This window comes from Mercenaria mercenaria, chromosome 10, assembly GCF_021730395.1.
Source record: "Mercenaria mercenaria strain notata chromosome 10, MADL_Memer_1, whole genome shotgun sequence".
Taxonomy (NCBI): domain Eukaryota; kingdom Metazoa; phylum Mollusca; class Bivalvia; order Venerida; family Veneridae; genus Mercenaria; species Mercenaria mercenaria.
This window is the reverse complement of record NC_069370.1, coordinates 26,564,726-26,586,459: the sequence shown is the minus strand read 5'-3', so window position 1 is coordinate 26,586,459 and position 21,734 is coordinate 26,564,726. Positions and strand designations below refer to the sequence as shown.

Genomic DNA, 21,734 nt, shown 5'->3' with positions numbered 1-21,734 from the left:
CAATAAAATTAGTTGTTTGCTATAGAATGTTGAGAGGGAGAGAAGAACTTGAGTGGTAACTGAACAAGAGCTGTCACAGGAGACAGCGTGCTCGACTATTTCAATGCTGGATAGTGAAACTGGGCACATCTGAGGAAACTAGAGCTGTCACTGGAGTGTTTAATGACTCCAATTGTGGATGAAGATATTGCACAACAGCCTGAGTCTATGTCAAAAATATCAACTTAAAGTAATAAGAGAGGTAAAGATAAAATGTATCAAAACACTATATAAGTATATCCTAAGCAAAAAGGGGCATAATTCATTAAATATTGGTGCCAGAGTTGTGCAGCTTGTGTCATATAGTGTGGGTGATGATGTTGAACAACTATCTTAAGTTTGAATCAAATCCATTCAGTAATAACAGAGACAGAGTGAAAGTGCATCAAAACTTTAACCTAAAATTCTAAGTAAAAAGGGGAAATAATTCATGAAAAAATTGGTCCCAGAGTTATGCACTTTGCATCATATGATAAGGGTAATGATGTTGAACAATTGTTTAAGTTTGAATCAGATCCATTCAGTTATAACAAAGATAAGAGTGAAAGTGCATAAAACTTTAACCTGAAATTCTAAGTAAAAAGGGGAATAATTCATGAAAAATTGTGTCAGAGTTATGCATCTTGTGTCATATGATGTGGGTGATGATGCTGAACAACTATTTTAAGTTTGAATCAAATCCATTCGATAATAACAGAGGTAGAGTGAAAGTGCATCAAAACTTTAACCTGAAATTCTAAGCAAAAAGGGGGAATAATTCATGAAAAAATGGTGCCAGAGTAATGCATCTTGTGTCATATGATGTGGGTGATGATGTCGAACAACTATTTTAAGTTTGAATCAAATCCATTCAGTAATAACAGTGATAGAGTGAAAGTGCATCAAAACTTTAACCTGAAAATCTAAGTGAAAAGGGGGGATAATTCATGAAATATTGGTGCCAGAGTTATACCCCTTATGTCAGATGATGTGGATGATGATGAGGAATAAGTATTTCAAGTTTGAATCAAATCCATCAAGTAATTACAGAGATATGTTGAAAAAAGAGGAAGTGCACCAAAACTTTAACCAAGGTGGGGACGCGGAAAGACGCCGACGCCGGGGCGAGTAGGATAGCTCTCCTTATACTTCGTATAGTCGAGCTAAAAACTGTGAAAATCTTGTAAATAATTTATGATTTTTGCCATGAAACTTTTGAACTATTACTATTGTGCTCCCCTTTGCTATGGATAGGTATCAAGTGTCATGTGCTACTGCTTTCATTAACAATTTGTCTATATATATATATATATATATATATATATATATATATATATATATATATATATATATAATTTTCTTACAGTGTTATTCTATATTTTAGCCAGTATTTCCCACTTTTGCTGTTTTGGGGGGTAATACTGGGAAATACCACCCCAGGAAATACTTTACCAACCTTGTGAGAAAACAGATCGATTTTGCTTTTAAAAGAGATCTGAATTACCGAAAGACAAAATTGTAAGCATTAATACAATGTTTTCAATATCATCAAATATATCGTTTTTACATAGTATATGTATTTAAACTGATTCACAAAGTCTTTCGGCATCGAGCTACACAACGCATTACTTTCTTAATAAACAGACACTTTTATTATCATTATAATCTTATTTGCATAATCTATTTTGTCATCAAATATAATTTGAATACATTATAATACCATAATCTGTGTATAAAACATCTAATTTCAATCTCTTCATACGAATTTAATGTGATTCACGGTGTCTTTCGGTGATACATAAGCTACATAATGCATTACCGAAAGACACTTTTATGATCAATAAAATCTTAATTGCACAATCAATTTCGTCATCAAATATAATTCTAACACACGGGTATGAAACGTTGCCTGCGGCACAAAATGTGCCGCACTGAAATGAAGGCATCGCGCTTCCGACGGCGCAGGCATTGCGCAGGATGTTTACAAAAATAATGAGCACGGTGAGTAAAACTGAATGTTTTTGGTTATTGTCTTGTTACAGTAAACACTTTTTAGAAATCGGGGAATGCAGCGGGATGTAGTTATGTCTTGCCGACAAATCCATGCCCAGTTTTTTGAAGAAATATGTAATATTGTTATTTTGCGCGTGTTTTTCATCGGATACAGTAACGAGAAAATTACAAAAGCAGTGAATATTCCGAGTCATTTCACATCCTGCAGAAAAAGGAATGATGTATTTCTGTAGTATATTATAACAAGAGCTGTCCGTAAGACAGCCAAGCTCTACTATTCGAAATATTGTCACAGAAGCAGGAAAATATTAACCAAAAAAGTTAAATATCAAGAGTTTTAAGTTCAAAAGGGGGCATAATTTGACCAAAATGCATATCAGTTATGGGACTTGCTGCTATCAACTAGTTTTATAACCCCGAAGGCTCATGTGAAGTTTCAATTCAATATCTGCATTAGTTTTGGAGATAGACACTCGCATGTAAAACTTTAACCAAAATTTTTTAAGTCCAAAAGGGGGCATAATTTGCCCAAAATACATGCCAGAGTTATGGGACTTGACCCAGTGAGGTTGTTAATTGATCTAGAAAAAGAAAAAATAAGTTTCAAATCTATATGCCTTTTAGTAATAGCTGTATGTACTTGCACGCAATACTTTAACCAGAATTTGCTAAGTCCAAAAGGGGGCATAATTTGGCCAAAATGAAGGTCAGAGTTATGGGACTTGCTGCTATCAACTAGTTTTATAATCCCGAAGACACATGTGAAGTTTCAAATCAATATCTGCATTAGTTTTGGAGATAGTAACTTCCATGTAAAACTTTAACCAAAATTTTCTAAGTCCAAAAGGGGGCATAATTTGCTCAAAATACATGCCAGAGTTATGGGACTTGACCCAGTGAGGTTGGTAATTGATTTAGAAAAAGAAAAAATAAGTTTCAAATCTATATGCCTTTTAAAAATAGCTGTATGTACTTGCACGCAAAACTTTAACCAGAATTTGCTAAGTCCAAAAGGGGGCATAATTTGGCCAAAATGAAGGTCAGAGTTATGGGACTTGCTGCTATCAACTAGTTTTATAACCCCGAAGACACATGTGAAGTTTCAAATCAATATCTGCATTAGTTTTGGAGATAGTAACTTGCATGTAAAACTTTAACCAAAATTTTTTAAGTCCAAAAGGGGGCATAATATGCTCAAAATACATGTCAGAGTTATGGGACTTGACCCAGAGAGGTTGGTAATTGACTGAGAAAAAGAAAAAATCAGTTTCAAAGCTATATGCCATTAATTGATGGCTGTATGTACTTGCATGCAAAAACTTAACCAAGGTGTGACACCGACGCCGACGCCGACGCCAGGGTGAGTAGAATAGCTAGACTATTCTTCGAATAGTCGAGCTAAAAAGACATGATATCTGATCGATTGAGATAAAATACATGTCAAGGAAAAGGCATATCCCCTCGTTCTGCCGATTTTTCAGTCCAGTGCCGCAGGCATTGCGAGGGGCGCAGTCATCTTGAATACTATTTGTAGTCAGTAGTATGTGTAATTTCGACCACCTAACATGTATTAAAGTACAAAAAAAAAAATCAATAACAATGTTGTTCCTCAAGTTATTATGTAAGACAAATCTTCTGAACCCGAACTTTGTAATATTAATAGCTATTTTAAGAAGTTTGCAGTATTCTTTCTCGCTGTTTTGGGGAATGGGGCCAGGTCGCTTCCAGTTGGAAAAATCACGTCATTTTATATCGAACTGGGATTATTTTCTCCTAAAATAACAATATTCAATTACCAGACATTACCATTAGTAACAATCATTGATGCTTACTTCAAAGCAAGGTATGAAAACCAGAATTGGAGCACAAAAACGGTCAAAACTTTTGTCATTTTTCAGCCAGTTTTGATGTTTTTGTTTCAGCATCAAGTATTGTTGTTTTTATTTTCTTTACAGTTTTGGCGTACTCTTTTGATTAGCGATGAGCTGAGTTCCCCCACCCCCACCCTAACAAACAAGAGGACCATGATGGTCCTGAATCGCTCACCTCTTCCCACATGACCCAGTTTTGAGTAGGACGTCGTTTTTTCTATTATTTGACATAGTGACCTAGTTTTCGAAGGTACGTGACCCTGTTTTGAACTTTACCTAGATATCATCAAGGTGAACATTCTCACTAATTTTCATGAAGATCTCATGAAAAATATGGTCTCTAGAGAGGTCACAAGGTTTTTCTATTATTTGACCTATTGACCTAGTTTTCGAAGGTACGTGACCCTGTTTTACACTTTACCTAGATATCATCAAGGTGAACATTCTCACTAATTTTCATGAAGATCTCATGAAAAATATGGCCTCTAGAGAGGTCACAAGGTTTTTCTATTTTTATACCTACTGGCCTAGTTTTTGACCGCATGTGACCCAGTTTCAAAACTGACCTAGATATCATCAAGGTGAACATTCAGATCAATTTTCATGAAGATCCATTGAAAAATATGGCCTCTAGAGAAAGATTTTAATAATTTTAGACCTACTGACCTTGTTTTTGACCGCAGTTGACCCAGTTTCGAACTTGACCTAGATATCATCAAGACAAACATTCAGACCAACTTTCATACAGATCCCATGAAAAGTATGGCCTCTAGAGAGGTCACAAGGTTTTTTTATTATTTGACCTACTGACCTAGTTTTTTAAGGCACGTGACCCAGTTTCAAATCTGACCTAGATATCATCAAGATGAACATTCTGACCAATTTTTATGAAGATCCATTCACAACTATGGCCTCTAGAGAGGTCACAAGGTTTTACTATTTTTAGACCTACTGACCTAGTTTTTGACCGTACGTGACCCAGTTTCGAACTTGACCTAGATATCATCAAGATAAACATTCAGACCAACTTTCATACAGATCCCATGAAAAATATGGCCTCTAGAGAGGTCACAAGGTTTTTCTATTATTTGACCTAATGACCTAGTTTTTGAAGGCACATGACCCAGTTTCGAACCTGACCTAGATATCATAAAGTTGAACATTCTGACCAATTTTCATAAAGATCTTGTGAAATATATGGCCTCTAGAGAGGTCACAAGGTTTTTCTATTTTTAGACCTACTGACCTAGTTTTTGACCGCACATGACCCAGTTTCGAACTTGACCTAGATATCATCAAGGTGAACATTCTGACCAATTTTCATAAAGATCCCATGAAAAATGTGACCTCTAGAGTGGTCACAAGCAAAAGTTTACGCACGCACGCATGCACGGACGGACGACGGACGCTGCGCGATCACAAAAGCTCACCTTGTCACTTTGTGACAGGTGAGCTAAAAACTAAATACTCAGAACAGTTATGACTGGTATGTTCAGGACAGTGAGAAATTATGGCATTGCTCACTGTGCAGATCGGCGAAATTTGATAATGCCTATGCGCGTGGACATGACATACCGGCTAAGACAACAAATCACGATAGGCATGCATCTTGTAAGTTTAAAATCATGCATATTTTCATGAATGTTACAGTAGTGTATTTTGTGGCATTGTTTTTCATAACAAGAGATCACAGAGTGATCTTGGCGCCCACCAATGTGCCATTTTTGAGTGTTCCAAATTTCTAGACTTGACCAGCTCAAGGTCAAATTTCATTTCCGTACACAACACTGTGCATGTGGTCCAAATTCGAAATGTGTAGCTGGAGAAATGTGAAAGCAGGTCACTAGGTCAATGTCAAGGTCAAAGTTTGTTTCGGTACACAATCCTATGCATGTGGTCCAAATTTGAAGCCTGTACCTTCAAAAATGTGAAAGTAGGTCACTAGGTCAATGTAAAGGTCAAAGTTTGTTTCGGTATACAAAACTATGCATGTGGTCCAAATTTGAAGGCTATAGCTTGAAAAATGTAAAAGTAGGTCACTAGGTCAAAATCAAGGTCAAATTTTTTTTTGGAATACAAAACTATGCATGTGGTCCAAATTTGAAGCCTGTACCTTCAAAAATGTGAAAGTAGGTCACTAGGTCAATGTAAAGGTCAAAGTTCATTTCAGTACACAAAACTATGCAAGTGGTCCAAATTTGAAGGCTGTAGCTTGAGAAATGTGAAAGTAGGTCACTAGGCCAAAATCAAGGTCAAATTACACTTCAGAACACAAATCTATGCATGTGGTCCAAATTCAAAGCCTGTACCTTCAAAAATGTGAAAGTAGGTCACTAGGTCAATGTGAAGGTCAAAGTTTTTTTCAGTACACAAAACTATGCATGTGGTCCAAATTTGAAGGCTGTAGCTCGAGAAATGTGAAAGTAGGTCACTAGATCAAAATCAATGTCAAATTTAATTTTGAAACACGGAACTATGCATATGGTCCAAATTTGACGCCTGTACCTTCAAAAATGTGAAAGTAGGTCACTAGGTCAAAATCAAGGTCAAAGTTTTTTCCAGTGCACAAAACTATGCATGTGGTCCAAATTTGAAGGCTGTAGCTACAGAAATGTGAAAGTAGGTCACTAGGTCAAAATCAAGGTCAACTCATGTCAAGGTTCATCTTGCCACTCAAAAATAAACATGTGGTCCAAATTTGAAGGCTGTAGCTTCAGAAATGTGAAAGTAGGTCACTAAGTCAAAATCAAGGTCAACTCATGTCAAGGTTCATCTTGCCACTTAAAAATATACATGTGGTCCAAATTTGAATGTTGTAGTTATTGACAAGAACATTTTAAAAGCTTTTCCCTATACAAGTCTATATGAACCATGTGACCCCCGTGGCGGGGCCATTTTTGACCCTAGGGGCATAATTTGAACAAACTTGGTAGAGAACCACTAGATGATGCTACATTACAAGTATCAAAGCCCTAGGCTTTGTGGTTTGGACAAGAAGATTTTCAAAGTTTTTCCCTATATAAGTCTATGTAAACCATATGACCCCCAGGGCGGGGCCATATTTGACCCTAGGGGTATAATTTGAACAATCTTAGTTGAAGACCACTAGATGATGTCACATACAAAATATCAAAGCCCTAGGCCCTGTGGTTTTGGACAAGAGGTTATTCAAAGTTTTTCCCTATATAAGTCTATATAAACCAAGTGACCCCCAGGGCGGGGCGATATTTGACCCCAGAGAAATAATTTGAATCATCTTGGTAGAGGACCACTAGATGATGCTTCGTACCAAATATCAAAGCCCTAGGCTCTGTGGTTTTGGACAAGAAGGTTTTCAAAGTTTTTCCCTATATAAATCTATGTAAAATATAGAAATAAACAAAGGGCCATAACTCACTCATAAATTGTTGAACCAGTCTGATTTTCAGGGGGACACAACTAGGGTACCAATACATCATTCTGACAAAGTTTGGTCAAAATCCCCCCAGTAGTTTCTGAGGAGATGCGATAATGAGAAATTGTTAACGGAAGGACGGAAGGACGGAAGGACGGACGGACGGACGGAAGGACCACAAACGCAGAGTGATTTGAATAGCCCACCATCTGATGATGGTGGGCTAAAAAAGAAATACATAAAATGGCAACAATTTATAAGGTTTATAAATCTTTTACATGAAATTCACAATGTTTTAAAATGTAGTTAATGTTTTTTTTTAATTCTGAAACGTGTTTCATTGGTGATAAATTTGTTTAGACTGATTTATAGAACTGATACTTGACTGCCACTGTCACTATAAAATAACAGTTATTAAATAAGTCATCCCAATAAGCCAAGTAAGTAAGACTAGATGGCACAAGATCCGTGCCACTTAAGGCAGGGATTCTTTTTTTGCAATTCTCAAAATGATATCAGTCTCGGACTACTTACTAAATTTATTTCTGTATTTTCAGCACAGAAATATCTTGATGCAGTGGCAAGATCAACGCTCAAATCACAACAGCCATTACAGCTTGTAATAGCAGACCAGCTACACAAGGACGATGCACTGGGCATCAGGCTGCTCCAGACAGCCTACCACATTGGCAAGAGAGAACTGCCTAAAGAAGAATTTCGCCATCATCTGGAATATGCTTCTTCAGTTGGTGCGGACTTTGGTTCTTTATTAACCGAGAATGCTAAAGTAACCTACTGTAGCAATAGAAGTGTGTCTGAACTACAGTGTGCTATAAGTGAAGTAATTCTTGAGGACAAACTTCGTAACATTAACAGATCTGGTGTCTTTTCTCTTGTTCTGGATGAGAGTACAGACAATGCAAATAAAAAACATGTGCTACTCTATTCTCAATGTGTATCTGAAGACGGGCTTGAGTACTGTCTACTGTCAAACAAACAAATCAAGGATGGTTCTGCCAATGCTATAAACATTGTCAACCTTGTGGTCAGTGAACTCAAAGAGAAGAAAATAGACATATCAAAAATGGTAGGGGTTAGTACAGATGGTGCCAGTGTGATGACTGGTAAAACAGGTGGTGTCGTACAGCGACTACGTGAGTACTCGCCAAACATTGTTGGAATCCATTGTGTTGCTCACCGTACTGCATTGGCTACATCACAGGCTGCCAGGTATATACCCGACATGTGTAGTTATTCAAGAACAATGTGTAATGTGTTCCGCTATTTCCACAACTCTGCACTGAGAAGCAACAGACTTCGTGACATACAGAACATTCTGAAACTTCCAGAATTAAGATTCACAGAGCTTAACTCAGTGAGATGGTTAAGTATGGAGACTGCTGTTAAAGCCATGTACAGAAGTTACCCAGCCCTAGTAATGTGTTTGGAAAGAGACGCAGTCACAGACTCAACAGCCAAGGGACTTTCCAATGAAGTGACCCAGTACAAATTTGTTGCTCTCACACATCTTATGATGGATGTACTACCATTCATGGGGAGACTATCAAAAAACTTCCAGTATGATACAATTGACTTTACCAAAGTTCAGCCATTAGTTCAAAGTACATGTGACAGTATGAAGGACTTAAGTGAAGTGCCAGGTGTATTCATGACCAAACTGGATGAGTTTGTCACTAAAGATGGTGACAAAGTTGTGTATCAGAGACCTCTCAGTGAGTCTAACAGTGATGTTGTGAAAAAGGGTGTCACGCACAACTATGAGTTTGACGGATTTAGTGAGAGTGATGTGGAGGACAGTGACACTGACAATGAAGATGATGAGTCTGTTGGATTCTTGCCTGAACTTAAGTACTACACACAGCAAAAGGGAAGTGTGATATCAACATGCAACAGATATGTCAACAAGCTAGTTGAAAATCTTGAAAATAGATTTCAAGACAGTGAAGTGTTATCTGCTATGAGTGTTGTTGTGCCTGAAAATATATGTAAGTCAGATTCAGTGGCCAAGTATGGCAATGATCAGTTTAAGGTTCTGGTGAAACAGTTTGCTCAAAATCTGGATAGTGAAGAGAAATGTGTAAGTGAGTACAGGCAGTACAAATGTCTTGTAAATGGTTCATACAAATCTGCTTCATTGTTGGATATTACCACAACATTCATGAAGAAATATGCAGATGATTTCCCCAACATGGTCACCATTCTGAAATGTTGTAGTGTGTTACCCATGAGTAGCGTGAAATGTGAGCGTGGATTTTCCACCCAGAATAGAATTATGTCTAGACTCAGGAACCGACTAAACAACCAAGCATTAGATGATCAAATGCGTATTTCTGAGGATGGACCCAGTGTAGGTGACTTTGATTTTAAGAAGGCACTTGAAAAGTGGAAAGCAGTAAAAGTCAGAAAGTTGTATAGAAAATAGGATGTGTAAAAATCAGAGTGTTAAATACAAAACAGTAAACATTAGTAAGTGTTGATAAAAAACAGGTCATTTCTGTAATGCTTGATGTTATGAATTACCGTAAGTTGTTTTACAAGCTGTTATATGCTGCATCAAATGTAAATGTGTTAAGAACATTGTTTTGGTAATTTCACCATTTCTGACGTGCTGGTATTTTCCTTTTATCATAACATTATATGCTGCATCAAATGTAAATGTGTTAAGAACATTGTTTTGGTAATTTCACCATTTCTGACGTGCTGGTATTTTCCTTTTATCATAACATTATATGCTGCATCAAATGTAAATATGTTAAGAACATTGTTTTGGTAATTTCACCATTTCTGAAGTGCTGGTATTTTCCTTTTATCATAACATTATATGCTGCATCAAAAGTAAATTTGTTAAGAACATTGTTTTGGTAATTTCACCATTTCTGAAGTGCTGGTATTTTCCTTTTATCAGGAGATGGATAAGAGCATTGTCTTGGTAACACCATTTCTTAAGTGCTGGTATTTTCATTTTTTAGGAGAAAATGTACATGCTGCATCAAATATAAATAGTTGTTTCTTGTTCCATGAAATACACTTAATATTGCTTTGATATGTATTATAAATTATTTATTTATTAAAGTTAAAATATTTATCATTATGTTTGTTTATTTATTTAAAAAACTTACTAAACATATCTTGGCTATGTGATATGTAATATATAGGCACGAAATGAGAAATACTCTGCCGAAACTTCTCCCTAAATTCCTCCACTTCTCCCTAAATTCTGTGGAGGGAGAAGTCACTTCTCCCTAAAATTTGGACCTAGGCTGATCCCTGCCTTCGGGGGCATAAAAAATGTAAAAACATGAAACTTCCCTTAAAACGATACTGTTCACAAATTTTATGTGGAAAAGAAGCAAATTATGAAGTTATCGAATGTTAAGTATCTTGTTAATTTTATATTTTCAGATGGATGTGCATTCAGTGTATATTAAAAGGGAAAAAAAAAATGATTTAGAACTCCTTATGGTCAGACGTAAACTTTATGTGTACAGTCAGTGCACAGACCTAAACAATATTTGAACGACAAAGAGTGAGTAAAGTACGTTAATATTTTTGTAGAATTTCAGAAATAATTAAAACAAGTTATTAAGCCCCTTTTTGGACATATTTTTCGAAAGATCTCAACTTCATTGGTTCTTTTCCACACAAAACTTGGGAACAGTAGTTTTAAATATTCTTCGTTCGTATTTAAATATCTTGACCTAACAGTGAATTTGGTGCTGATGTACTGTTACAGAAAAACATGGCGCGAGATGAGCCAAAGAAGTTTCATGTTTTTACGATTTTTTGTTTGTTTTTGCGTTCCTTTTTTTTTTTTGGAACGCTGGAACGCAGTAACAGCGATTCTCACCAATTACTTATTTCTTTTTCTTTTTTGGGGGGGGGGGGGGGGAGTCAGCTCACCACTTATAAAAAAAAAGTATGCCTGAACTGTAAAGAAAAAACACTCGATGCTGAAACAAAAGCAAAAAAATTGGTTGAAAAATGACAAAAGTTATGACAGTTTTTGTGCTCCAATGTTGATTTTCATACCTTGCTTTGAACTAAGTATCAATAATTGTTACAAATGGAAATGTTTGGTAATTGAATATTGTTATTTTAGGAGAAATAATCCCAGTTCGATATAAAATGACGAGATTTTCTCAACTGAAAGGGATCTGACCCCATCCCACAAAACAGCGAGGAAAAATATTGCAAACTTCTCAAGAATAGCTATTAATATTGTGGACGGATAGCTCAGTGGTTTGCACACTGGCCTTCCAATCCTGAGGTTGGGGGTTCGATCCCTGGCAGCTACTCGGGAATTTTCAGAAACGCTTTTCTGTGTTTCCCACCGAACTAGAGGTGTACTGGTCGGGAACCCAGGCAATCCTTGCGTGTATCAGTGCTATACACTGGGCACATTAAAGAACCAGGCTGTCTATTCGCAACGAGCTAGGCTAAGTTAGCCGGACATGCCTGTATCTGATTTCTGGTCTCTCTGTCGTGCGGGCTTTGTCTCACTCTGTCCCTCTGGTCAGATCGCTCTGTGTCTGTACTAGTAGAGGATGAATTATGCGCCCTGTGTGGCTGCATTTGAACTATGTAAAGCGCCTTTGAACGTGAAATTGATCACGAAAAGGGCGCTATATAAATCTGGTATAATAATAATATTACAAAGTTCGGGTTCAGAAAATTTTGTCTTACACAATAACTGGAGGAACAACATTGTTATTGATTTTTTATTGTACTTTAATACATGTTAGTTGGTCGAAATTACACGTACTACTGACTACGGTAGTATTCAAGATGACTGCGCCCCTCGCGATGCCTGCGGCACCATCGAGATGCCTGTGGCACTGGACTGAAAAGTCGGCAGAACGCGGGGTTATGCCTTTTTCTTGACATGTATTTTATCTCAATCGATCAGATATCATGTCTTTTATAATATACTACAGAAATACATCATTCCTTTTTCTGCAGGATGTGAAATGACTCAGAATATGCACTGCTTTTGTAATTTTCACGTTACTGTATCCGATGAAAAACACGCGCAAAATAACAATATTACATATTTCTTCACAAACTGGGCATGGATTTGTCGGCAAGACATAACTACATCCCGCTGCATTCCCCGATTTCTAAAAAGTGTTTACTGTAACAAGACAATAACCAAAAACATTCAATTTTACTCACCGTGCTCGTTATTTTTGTAAACATCCTGCGCAATGCCTGCGCCGTCGGAAGCGCGATGCCTTCATTTCAGTGCGGCACATTATGTGCTGCAGGCAACGTTTCATACCCGTGTAATATCTCATAACACCATAGTTTGTGTATAAAACATCTAATTTCAATCTTTTTATATGTATTTAAAGTGATTCACGGTGTCTTTCGGTATAGAGCTACATAACGCATTACCGAAAGACACTTTTATGATCATTAAATTCTTATTTGCACAATCTATTTCGTCATCAAATGTAATTTAAATATAATATAACACCATAACATATGTCTAATACATCTTATTCAAGTCTTTTTATATGTTTTTTAGTGGTTTTTGGTGTCTTTCAGTATCTTTCGGTGTCTTTCTGTTTTTCGGTGTCTCAGTATTTATATATACACCATATTTATATTAGTGTTTCCTGCAGGCCTTTTTAACATGGCGCAGCGCCATGCCCCCTTTGAAGTGCCGCCAAGGTGCCCTTCAAGCTGCCCGATTGCGCCATGTGCCCTTTTATTTTATCAGGCTTTTGTATTTATCTTGAAAAGTGCCCTTTCAAAACCAGCCTGGATAGCCAATGTCCGCGGGGCATGTTCCGTGTATTGTACCGTCAATTAGCGGCTTTGATCAACAAGTCGACACGTGGGTGCATCAACCGTGAATGACCCTGATTAAGAACTGACAGGATTATGCAATCAATTACTGTTTTATGATTCTTTAATTGGAAACAGTAGATGAAAATCTGTTGTTTTTAGCACATCGGCGGAGAAGCTACATTTAGCCTTTTTACGGAAGAGATGATTGAAAACAGTCAGTTAACACATGATTAAAGGATAATTATTTTAAAAGGTTGTAATCAATTAAAATGTAGATTGATTGTTGCACATTTTTGATGCGCTCATTAGGCCTTTAAAAATAAAATGTTGAATGTTTGCCCTTTTGCTGATCGCCGACCAACCCATGAAAAATGACCAGACTCAAAATGTTTTACATCGATTTTATCTACAAGGTATATTTTATTCCTTCATGGGTATCATTTATAAAAATAATACAAGATAAACATTTAAGCTTCAGAATGAAACCAAATTCATTAAAATCGACAAATGTCTTGTTTAATAATTGCGAATTAATTAAGTAGTACTTTCAAAAGCACATTCATGACGCGCCGACGCAGAAGTCGCCACCATCTTGAAAATTTGAAAACGTACATCGGTATGAAAATAACCGATAACCTAGCGATTAAGTTATAAAACCTGATCGAGATTTAAATGAATAAACTAAAAATGCAAGGCCCTAGTTTTGTTTTAGTAAATAATTTGTCAAAATAATTTTATAAGGCTGAAATTTAAGTTGAAAGTGCACGGCCGCATTCAAGCAAACCGAAATTTTGAATTATTATTCGCAATGAACCATAGGTATTCACATGTATGTTTATTTTACTTAATACTGTATGATTAGATAGAAAAAAAACAACAGATTCATAGTCAATCATTGATTCAAACTAGTGTATGTATCGCAGAAACTTGATAAAAATAGTGGCAGACGATCTAATCTAGCAAATTTCACAGCATGTACTTTTTACGTAGCATTCTACTTTCGTTTTCGTATGCCCAAAACAAAAGAAAAATGTAACTTTCCATGTAGATTTGTCTTCTAAATCTTACTGACAACGAAGACCAATGGGTTTAATCAGCGATATAGGTACACAGTCATTGATTACATGTAGATTTGACGAACTGCCTATGCTCTTAACGTAATTCAATGGTGAAATGGTATGTGATGATTGACAAAATAAAGTTGGGCATTGATAGTTGTTCAATAAAACTTGTTGCTTATTAAATTATCACCTGATATCTGTCTCTGAAAATGCAAGCCAGCACTTCATGTTGGTAACAAAATAAGAATGTTTGAAAGTATGGTAAACATTATCTAAGGAATAATACAAAATATCTACCCCATATCTGAGATATGAAAAATTCTCAAATGCAATGTGAAAATAGTATGTAAAATGGTGTCTGTAAAATGATGCCAGCAAGCGTACTTGGACGAATGCCCTTTCAGTGCCAAACCGCGCATTAAAAGTGCCCTTTTTCAAGGGAAGCACCATGCCTCTTTTAGAGTCTGCAGGAAACACTATATATATACACCAGCCGCAATATATTTGTAGGAGGATCTGTTTCAGTGACTGACCTGTTTCAGTGACCTTCTGAAAATCTGCTGCCATTTCCAAGTGCAATAATTTAGGCAACTAATTATAGTAGGGTTGTTAACAGTAACATTTCAGCTTTCGATACGCTCAAAGAAAATGTGCTGACAATGACAGTTTGGCGGCATTGTTATTTCCATGGTAACCCCAATTATGAGACATTTTTCTTATTACTTTTTTATGCTCTCAAAGTCTGATCTAACTCTTTAGTTATATGAAACATTTTGATTTATTTTCTTTTTTGATGCAAATGTCATCTTGTTTTCTGTCTGATTTTTATGCAGATAGAACAATCAGGGTTTTCCCTCGGGTTTTTTATTTGGGAGTCCATGGACTCCCATGGCTGCTAATTTAAGGGTCCCTAATAATTTTTGGGGGTCCACAAATTACTGATCTTGAAAATGGACATTATTACTATAAAAATTTACCCTTAAACCGAATGAACTTGTAACTTTTTAATTTAGATAGCAGATGATTCAATATTTCGGAATGGTATCTTTCAAAGTGACATGAGCTTCTCAATTCAGACCGATAACAAAAGGTGTGATACTCTCTGTTATGATCAAATAGCCAGTAATTACCGGCAATTAACGTGTCACCTCATGCCAATTATGTTGTTCACAGTTTGATCTCGGTTAAAGATAATACTCCATCCTTAATTAGTATTATAATTTTTGTCATTTAATTATATTTCTTTTATCAACATACTTCTAAATTTATATGAAATTAATTTTGTTTGAAAGCAAAATAAACCATTCAATCTTTTACGGAACGTAACAGCAATCTTAGATTTAAGCGGTGACAGTTAGCGTGGAAAGTAGTTTCCCTTAACTAAAATGGTGAACATCGGTAACAAAACTTGGTTTGAAAATGGAAAATCGTCTATACCTGTGTATAAATGCGCACCCACAATTCAGGGGTGGTCCCAGGGGTAAAAAAACTGCGCATTATACATGGGTATCTCACAAAGGAGGCTTCAGTGCAAAGGAGTTTCGTGACCGATTTTGCGGGTCCAGTGGACGCAGAGGCACTGAAAAATGCGAGTTCAAAGCAGTAAAAGCGCGTCAGGGACGCAGAAAACCTGCGTCCGGGAAAACCCTGAACAATCCAACAATTACTTTTAGGAAATATACAGCTTTGAAATCCTTGATTGGCTTATATATCTTTTAACCAGAAATTATAGCCAATCTGAAAAATGACAACTAACTTTCGCTTCTGATACTGTTGACATGAGGTCGCCAGCGTTTCCATATTTTATCAAATGAGATAACAGCATCTTGTTGAATAATACAACACAGTATGTTTGAATATTACCAACAGATGTGCATATAATACAAAGTCTCTGAACCCACCCCCTTATAATTTATAGAATTTTTATGCCGCATAACCAGTATAACTGTTTTGCTCTGTACTTTATTATTAACAAGGCCCAGGGTTTTCCCTTGGCAGGGTTTTCCCAGACGCAGGTTTTCTGCGTCCCCGACGCGCTTTTACTGCTTTGAACTCGCATTTTTTAGTGCCTCTGCGTCCCACTGGACCCGCAAAATCGGTCATGAAACTCCTTTGCACTGAAGCCTCCTTTGCGCAGATACCCATGTAAAATGCGCAGTTATTTACCATCGGGACCATCCCCGAATCGTGGGTGCTCATTATACACAGGTATAGACCATTTTCCAACTTCAAAACAAGTTTTGTTATCGATGTTCGCCATTTTGGTAAAGGGAAACTACTCTCTGCGCTAACTGTCACCGCTAAAATCTAAGATTGCTGTTACGTTCCGTAAAAGATCTAATGGTTTATTTTTTTATTAAACAAAATTAATTTCATATAAATTTAAAGTATTTCGATGAAAATTATTAATAAATCACAGAAATTATGATACTAATTAAGGATCGAGTATTATCTTTAACCGAGATAAAACTGTGAACAACATAATTGACACGAGGTGACACGTTAATTGCCGGTAATTACTGGCTATTTGATCATAACAAAAAGACTATCACACCTTTTGTAATCAGTCTGAATTGAGAAGCTCATGCCATTTTGAAAGATACCATTCCGAAATATTGAATCAATTGCTATCTAAATTAAAAAGATACAATTAAGTTCATTCGGTTTTACGGTAAATTTCTATAGTAATAATGTCCATTTTCAAGATCAATAATTTGTGGACCCCCAAAAATTATTTGGGACCCTTAAATTAGCAGCCATGGGAGTCCATGGACTCCCAAATAAAAAACCGAGGAAAACCCTGCTTGGGTTTTTTATTTGGGAGTCCATGGACTCCCATGGCTGCTAATTTAAGGGTCCCTAATAATTTTTGGGATCCACAAATTATTTATCTTGAAAATGGACATTATTACTATCAAAATTTACCCTAAAAACGAATGAACTTAATTGTATCTTTTTAATTTAGATAGCAGTTGATTCAATATTTTGGAATGGTATCTTTCAAAATGGCATGAGCTTCTCAATTCAGACCGATTACAAAAGGTGTGATAGTCTTTTTGTTATGATCAAACAGCCAGTAATTACCGGCAATTAAGGTGTCACCTCGTGTCAATTATGTTGTTTACAGTTTTATCTCGGTTAAAGATAATACTCGATCCTTAATTAGTATCATAATTTTTTGTGATTTATTAATATTTTTCATCAAAATACTTTATATGAAATTAATTTTGTTTAATAAAAAAATAAACCATTCGATTTTTTACGGAACATAACGGCAATTTTAGCAATGACAGTTAGCGCGGAGAGTAGTTTCCCTTTACCAAAATGGCGAACATCGATAACAAAACTTGTTTTGAAGTTGGAAAATCGTCTATACCTGTGTATAATGAGCACCCACGATTCGGGGATGGTCTCGGTGGTAAAAAACTGCGCATTTTACATGAGTATCTGCGCAAAGAAGGCTTCAGTGCAAAGGAGTTTCGTGACCGATTTTGCGGGTCCAGTGGACGCACAGGCACTAAAAAATGCGAGTTCAAAGCAGTAAAAGCGCGTAAGGGACGCAGAAAACCTGCGTCCGGGAAAACCCTGAAGGCCTAACATTGTTTTTACTAGGTTTGCAGTGTTCGAAATTCGCGGTAGTCCGACAGCCCGTGGCTACCAAATTTCAGCTTGGGCTACCGATTTTCCGCAGGTACAAGCCCGACCAGGCTACCGAATTTTCCTAATTTGTTTAAAAAATCATGCTAATTAAACGAGTACTGCGTCCAGACTGAGAAACGCTTATGGAATAATTGTTGGTTTTGCACTCTCACGTATTGACAATCAAACACAGTGTCAAAGACGTAACCACAGCGCTAATTGGCTGAATACAATCACCTCTAGCATAACGGATAATTTGATTAGCTTTCATACTTCTCGCGAAATCTCACAAGTACCTGCAGTAGGCGGAGCTTAAATTATGCTATCAGTGTGTGTGTAAATGTGTATTCAGCACTCGTTATTAAATCTTGCAAATTGTCAACAGTCCTAGTTGCAGTAATTGGCGAGTGCGGATCCTAAAAAATCGGGCGTAACAGTTTAGATTTTGTTTTGGCAAGGAGTGTCATGTCCGATGCTTTTGGACTCTGACGATGCTGATCTGGACTGGAGTATTTAGAGTTAAAATTTTTCAAAAACATGGCAAACATGTACTGTATGTCTTTTCTTCAAACATGCATAGAGAAGTTCGGGCTAGTGAAATTGGTGTCGGGCTTGGAAAATTTCCAATCTGGTAGCCCGAACAGGCTAGTGGATTCAAATCTGAATTTCATACACTGGGTTTGTTGTTCAGTTTGTGTAAGTTAACATCGACGAAAGGCCAATTACTGGCTACCTTGACTAGTTTAGAAATAAGGTAGGGGTCACTGAAACAGGTCCCACAGAAAATCTGTAAGGCAGATCAGGGTTGGTTCAGATAAACAGTATTTTTGCTGAAAGATTTTCCACTCTATTTTACATCCTCTGAATTGGGGAAAGGCTACACTATAGTAATCCATAAATGACACTAGTTCTTCTCCAAGAATTTATCTAATTCTGCCAGTGGTATCCTTAGGGTCACTGAAACTGGTACATGGATACCTTTGGTCTAAGCATTCGGAAACAGGCTGATTCGGACCGTGGCTGATTCGGACCATGGCTGATTCGGACCAAATATTTTGGCTGATTCGGACCACATACTTTGAATAAAAGTAGATAACGACCATATATCTTGGCTGATTCAGACCACAAACTTTTATTTAACAGTCAATAATGACCATAAATTTTGGATGGTTCAGCAATTTTCAGAAAATAATGTTGATTATAGCTTATATAGAGGTTTAACTTGAAGTAAGGACATAAAATATACACCATACAAACAGGTAAGAAGTTTTGACAAACTAAAATGCAACATTTATGCATTTAGATAAGGACTTTAATTGTTCTTTGCATCAGACATTAAACTTAATACTCATAAGTATTATTTTTACTCATGACATTAGTGTCAGGAAAACTTAAACAATTTGGGCCGAATAAGCCAAGTAAATTTGGTCCGAGTCAGCCTGTATTCTAGAGTGGGCAGACCAATGCTCGGCGTAAAAACTACATATTTTAAATCTGAAAACTGACTTAACATTAATTTACCGTAATTCTTTATCGTCAGTTTGAAGAACAATCTGCGAGTATTCAACCATATTGTTTACATATTTCTAGTCACATTGTGACGTAATAGGCGGGAGCTAAAAATAGTACCAGTAAAACTGGTCCGGTTCATGCGGAAGTATACCAACACTCGGCGTACGGCATATTAGTCTGCAGGTTGAAATTTTGAAATATTTATGCATAAAATTGAAGTATAAGACATATCTAACACAAAACATAGGTTATAATAATTAACTAATTTTTAAAGTATATAAACATGTACGTAAATTAACCCTCCCTCTATTCTGTATCTATAAATTGAATAAACACATTTATACAACAATTATCTTAAGGTATTCATTTGAAGACAATTTGTCACAATCATGTGAGTTTAACTACATGAAATCAATAACTGATGATAGTTGATGATATATTTCCATTATTTTTGGAAATCTTTTCAAAAGTGCCATTAGTCTACATGGTATATCAATTACTTGAACAGCATAAGCTACAGAAAAGTGAAGAACAATTGGTCTGTATAAAATGCCATGATAAGGGTTTATAGTTTATTTAAGTATAAAGGAAAAAAAATAATTAAAAAGAAAAATGTTTTTTTCTCCAAAATTCCGCCCGCAAGCTCCTTTTTAGTACCTGTTTTACCAGAAAATCGGTTTTAATGAGAGTAGAACACAAAACTGAACGGCTTTTAGCATTGCATCGTCTGCTCTACTGTGACCACGTGACCATACCGGAAGTAAACCGCACTTGGATAAAATCACGCGTGATGTAAACAAACGAAATGGGACTCGTTAGAGATGATATTTTAAATACACATTAAGAAATTCCCAGAGAAACGTGATATACGCCGAGCGTTGGTATGCGCCGAGCCTTGGTCTGCCCACTCTAAGCATTCATTTCTGCACACTGCTGCACATGCTTATCTGAACACCAAGGCATTTTCTTATGCATTCTATATGTTCTTACAATGAAGTAAATTTTGCACGGCCAATTATAGTCTGACACAAATATCTTTCAAAATGACATCTCATTGGTGATATCCGGCGACTAGGTAAGTCCGGAAACATTTACGTACGAAATCCTTTGTTTGCGCCAATAAACAAATTCAAATTTTGCAAACAAAGAAAGTTATAAGGATATTCATATTTTTCTGCTACATTACCTAGTATGAAATGCAAACTATGTACATGTAACTGGTGAATAAATTTACTCTCTATTGCAGGAATTTTGGAAAATACCTCAAAAATTTCGCCAGCAATTAATTTACAAATGGCGGAGATTATTTTTCAAGGGCGGTAATTTAGAGGGAGGTAATTCTAATGGAAAAAAAGAGCAGGTCTGGATACACTAAAATTAAATAGGGTTTATAGGTTATAACACACTAAATAGTTGTTGTTCTTTATTCTATATAAAACTGACCTATTTCCAATGACCGCAGCACACATCAGGACCCATTTTAAATGTCTGTAACTTACATTTTCTTGAAGAATATTGTCAGTGCTAACAAAAAATCAAAAGAAAAGTGGGGGTCATGTTTGATGCAAGAAAAATAATTTCAGTCAAACACACAAACTGCAAAATCAGCTAAAAAATGAGACCCCAAATTATACTGGTGGTGTATGATCTACGTTTCCATGCAAAATTTTGTCATGTTGTTATTTCATTATGAAAATGCTACCTACATGTCAAGATAGATCTGTCATGTGATTTTAGCAAAAAAATTGCAAAGAAAATAAGGAAAATAGCTCTGCAGAGCAAAAAAAAAACAAAAAAACTGAGGACTATTTGTATCCGCCATTATGCTGCCATTTTTTTTCGCGCCATTTTTCTATTTAGTGTCTGTATGCCTAGAAGAAAAACTTTTTTCTCTGACACTGTGCCAGTTTCATTTGAAATGTACAAGAAACCCAAATGCATGAAAAAATACAAGGTTTTAGCTTGATATCAACAGTTTCCAAGTTTTTACGGCATTTTCAGTACCATAAGACAAAGCATCAGATTTTGTCAAAAATAGCTGTCACGACATAATTTTGAAGCAGTTACCCTAAATGCAGCCTTGTTTTGCCCTGTTTTGACATTTTCTACTCTGATCTGCATACAAATTACACATTTAAACTGTTAAATATGTTCACTTTTACCTTTGATGGCCAGAAAATAGCAATCAGTACCCTATGAATATGCAGTTTTTGAAAATAAATACACTCAAAACAGTGAAAATGTGATATTTTTGGGTTTTATCCTCATTTTCAACAAAATTGCAATTAATTTGTCATTTTCTATCAAATTCTAATAAAAGTAGCCCATTTCCACCATCATCTGGCCAGATTTCATTTTTTTACCAATGTCATCTTAAACTGAAACTGTTTCATTTGATTAAACGCCTATTTT

The 21,734-nt window shown here is 36.2% G+C and overlaps 1 protein-coding gene across 2 annotated transcripts in view; it reads right to left on the bottom strand.

Annotated features, from left to right (window-relative positions):
• LOC123559589 (uncharacterized) overlaps window positions 1–20,641 on the bottom strand; it is an 89,650-nt gene extending 69,009 nt beyond the window's left edge. Inside the window, exon 1 of one of the 2 annotated variants that reach the window (XM_053552553.1) lies at window positions 20,509–20,641. The gene's annotated coding sequence lies outside the window, so the exon portion shown is untranslated. The remainder of the gene's footprint in view (window positions 1–20,508) is intronic. The other variant, XM_053552554.1, reaches the window with a different exon arrangement.
• Between the last annotated feature and the right edge of the window lie 1,093 nt (window positions 20,642–21,734).